Source organism: Coregonus clupeaformis, chromosome 10, assembly GCF_020615455.1.
Source record: "Coregonus clupeaformis isolate EN_2021a chromosome 10, ASM2061545v1, whole genome shotgun sequence".
NCBI classification, from domain to species: domain Eukaryota; kingdom Metazoa; phylum Chordata; class Actinopteri; order Salmoniformes; family Salmonidae; genus Coregonus; species Coregonus clupeaformis.
The window spans coordinates 61579041-61584012 of NC_059201.1; positions in this window are offsets into that span (position 1 = coordinate 61579041).

Genomic DNA, 4972 nt, shown 5'->3' on the forward strand with positions numbered 1-4972 from the left:
GATTTTTTTATAAAAAATAAATGGACACTACAATATTCAATTCAGGCAAGAACACATATTACAAAAACCACCGTACACAAAATTCTAAATCAAATAAAAAGATGACATCACATTACATCATACATAAAATATTGCATTATAATATTCTACAGTACAGATACTTCTGTTACTATGTAATTTGAGGGAATGTACATATATAGAATTTACTCATTAGTATTGAAATTAACAATAATCTAGCTTCTTATCAATGTTACGAAAATAAATGTAAAACATGTTTTTGCTCAAGGTAAAGTTAAAACAGATTTATTTGAGAAATATATAAGATCATCCCAGAATTTGGATATTACATTGAAAAAATAACTTCTAAATAGAGGCGTTTGTTGGATATACACTGAGTGTACAAAACATTAGGAACACCATCCTAATATTGAGTTGCACCCCTTTTACCCTCAAACACCTCAATTCGTCAGGCATGGACTCTACAAGGTGTCGAAAGCATTCCACAGGGATGCTGGCCCATGTTGACTCCAATGCTTCCCACAGTTGTGTGAAGTTGGCTGGATGTCCTTTGGGTGGTGGACCATTCTTGATACACACAGGAAACTGTTGAGCGTGAAAATCCAACAGTGTTGCAGTTCTTGACACACTCAAACCGGTGCGCCTGGCACCTACCACCATACCCCATTCAAAGGCACCTAAATATTTTGTCTTGCCCATTCACCCTCTGAATGGCACACATACACAATCCATGTCTTCTTCTAGATTGGGTTTGGCGGACCACATCCAACTTTTAAGGTGCATACTCCGTCACCTTCTGTACTGGAGTGTGAGGCCAGTCACGGCCTACCTACATTAAATTCTCTTCATTAGTCCTGTTCCTCTAAGAAAGTAAAATAGAGCCCTAGACACCACTTCCTTCCCCTTTCCTCCACCCACCCACCCACCACACCACCCAAACCCCAACCCCGTCCAGCCTCTAACAGTTTCACACAGTCTCTCCACATCTACGTCATACAGTTCACAAAATATCAACACATGCTCCTCCGTTTCCTCCACTAAACACTCATTACAGACCTGTTTCATGTCTCCCTATCATCCACGTGGCTTTCAAACCTGTGTTCCCAAACTTCCTCTCCTACATCCCATACTCCACACCTCTTCCTTTACAGACCGGTGCAACCAATACAATTGCCTCCCCTTACTACTAGCATCCCACTCCCTTTACCAAAGATCGAGCCCTTTTGCCGGGATCAAGGAATTGACGTCCCTGCGGCCCAGCGGGACCTGAATATCTACCCCCTCTCTCCTCACAGCACTCTTAGCCACCACATCGGCCTTCTCATTACCCTCCAGACCCACATGGGCGGGAACCCAGCAAAAGTTTACCACCACTCCCATCCTCTCCAATCCCATTAACAGCACCATCATCTCCCCTATCCAACCTGCCCGTCCGTCTTCACACTACTCAACACTGCAGCCGAATCAGAGCAGATCAACACTCTGAGTGGTTTCACCTCCTCCACCCATCTCAAATCATGGCCATCAACTCGGCCGCATTCACTGACACATAATACATACTCTTGACATTGAAATCTGGAATATACACCCCCACCCTACCACTGACTGCATCCTTTGAACCATCTGTATATATACTTATAAATGAATAAAACAGATTATATATCAATCCATGTCTCAAGGCTTAAAAATCCTTCTTTAACCCGTCTCCTCCCCTTCATCTACACTGATAGAAGAGGATTTAACATGTGACATCAATAAGGGATCATAGCTTTCACCTGGATTCACCTGGACAGTCTATGCCATGGAAAGAGCAGGTGTTCCTAATGTTTTGTACACTGTGTATATTATTTAGCACCTTCTAATGGACCTCTCTAGCCTTGTTTGGTATACAAAACCTGTAAGGCATTAACCATGCTTTTTTCCAATCTATGTCTTCAATACTGAGTTCCAATAAAACTTCCCTGTTGGGGTGACTCTCTTTTTACAATGAAACACCTCTCTTAATTGTTTGTTACCACATCTTGGATCATATTTTATTTATTATAAATATCCATTCCTCCAACTAAACATTCATGGTCAAGTCTCAGAATCTCAGTAGATCCTATATGGCTTCTCATTAGGCGAATAAGTCCATTGGGGATCGCGTTGATCACAGCACCAAATTATGTATTTATAATGGCAGTGGGAAGTCATATTTAGTAATGAAATTGTTACAGTTTAAGTCGGAAGTTTACATACACCTTAGCCAAATACATTTAAACCCAGTTTTTCACAATTCCTGACATTTAATCCTAGTAAAAAGTTCCTGTCTTAGGTCAGTTAGGATCACCACTTTATTTTAAGAATGTGAAATGTCAGAATAATAGTAGAGAGAATGATTTATTTCAGCTTTTATTTCTTTCATCACATTCCCAGTGGGTCAGAAGTTTATATACACTCAATTAGTATTTGGTAGCATTGCCTTTAAATTGTTTAACTTGGGTCAAACGTTTCGGGTAGCCTTCCACATGCTTCCCACAATAATTTGGCTGAATTTTGGCCCATTCCTCCTGACAGAGCTGGTGTAACTGAGTCAGGTTTGTAGGCCTCCTTGGTCGCACACGCTTTTTCAGTTCTGCCCACTAATTTTCTATAGGATTGAGGTCAGGGCTTTGTGATGGCCACTCCAATACCTTGACTTTGTTGTCCTTAAGCCATTTTGCCACAACTTTGGAAGTATGCTTGGGGTCATGTCCATTTGGAAGACACATTTGCGACCAAGCTTTAACTTCCTGACTGATGTCTTGAGATGTTGCTTTAATATATCCACATAATTCTCCTTCCTCATGATGCCATCTATTTTGTGAAGTGCACCAGTCCCTCCTGCAGCAAAGCACCCCCACAGCATTATGCTGCCACCCCTGTGCTTCACGCTTGGGATGGTGTTCTTCGGCTTGCAAGCAGCCCCCTTTTTCCTCCAAACATAACGATGGTCATTATGGCCAAACAGTTGTATTTTTGTTTCATCAGACCAGAGGACATTTCTCCAAAAAGTAAGATCTCCCCATGTGCAGTTACAAACCGTAGTCTGGCCTTTTTATGGCGGTTTTGGAGCAGTGGCTTCTTCCTTGCTGAGCGGCCTTTCAGGTTATGTTGATATAGGACTCGTTTTACTGTGGATATAGATACTTTTGTACCTGATTCCTCCAGCATCTTTACAAGGTCCTTTGCTGTTGTTCTGGGATTGATTTGCACTTTTCGCACCAAAGTACGTTCATCTCTAGGAGACAGAACGCGTCTCCTTCCTGAGCGGTATGACGGCTGCGTGGTCCCATAGTGTTTATACTTGCGTACTATTGTTTGTACAGGTAAATGTAGTACCTTCAGGCGTTTGTAAATTGCTCCCAAGGATGAACCAGACATGTGGAGGTCTACAATTGTTTTTCTGAGGTCTTGGCTGATTTCTTTTCATGATGTCATGCAAAGAGGCACTGAGTTTGACGGTAGGCCTTGAAATACATCCACAGGTACACCTCCAATTGAGTCAAATGATGTCAATTAGCCTATCAGAAGCTTCTAAAGCCATGACATCATTTTCTGGAATTTTCCAAGCTGTTTAAAGGCACAGTCAACTTAGTGTATGTAAACTTCTGACCCACTGGAATTGTGATACAGTGAATTATAAGTGAAATAATCTGTCTGTAAACAATTGTTGGAAAAATTACTTGTGTCATGCACAAAGTAGATGACCTAACCGACTTGCCAAAACTGTAGTTTGTTAACAAGACATTTGTGGAGTGGTTGAAAAACGAGTTTTAATGACTCCAACCTAAGTGTATGTAAACTTCCGACTTCAATTGTATATGTATATAGATTACCTGAGTGATCAAAGAGATCACTCAGGTAATCTGTACCACGAGCATGCCAATTTTCAAAAAATATACTTGTTTTTTTATTATAATGAAGTAGCTCATTATTCAAGATTTTGGTTTTGAGGGGAAGGGTTGTGTACGAAGCTCAACTTCCATGCCAACAGAGCTTGTTCATGACGTTTTGATAGTTTTATGGGCAATTTGGATGGAGAGTAGTCACATGTTAACAAATTCTAACCAACAATCTTCTCAAAGACATTATGTGGAATGAAGTACCAAATGGAGTCAGGCGCAACGATACACCTCTTCATCCAGTTAACTTTAAAAGGTATTATTTACATTCAAAAAGTCTAACATATCAAACCCTCCTTCTGCTTTCTTCCCAGCTATAACTGCTTTCTTAAGATTTTTATGCTTATTCTTCCAGAAGAAATTCACAAAGGCTTTGTTAATGTCTTTGCAAGTAGTTCATGGACAAATAATGAAAGTGCAGGGTATATGAAACGAGACAACCCTTCTGCTTTCACCAAAATAACTCTGCCTAGTATAGACAGGTCTCTTTGTAACCAATTATTGAAAATGAGCTTTGCTGTCTTAAGTCTGGGTGAGAAATGAATCTGCTGTCTGACAATGTAGTTTTTGGTAATATGAATACCCAGATACCAACACTGTCTCTAACAGGAATATTACCTATTGTAGTTTCTACATGATCATATACACAGAGAACATCACACTTTGAGACGTTCAACTTTAAATCTGTAACAGAAAATAAATCAACAGTGTCAAGTGCTTTGGAAATGTGATCTTGGCTTTCCAGGAACATTGTCAGCCAACTGTGAGATCCTAACCTCTCCCAAACATTGATAGACCTTTGATGTCTGGGTCATTAAGGATACTTAGGGATAATAATTCCACGGAAGTCAAAAACAGAAAAGGTGAAATTCCGCATACCTGGCGAACCCCACGTTTGATATAGAATATATTTGAGGTTTTTGATTGTACAATTACTGAACTATTAATGTCCTTATAAAACATTGACAGTTTTCATAAAATTTCCCCCAAACCACATTGATGGTCAATGGTATCAAATGCCTTGTAGAAAT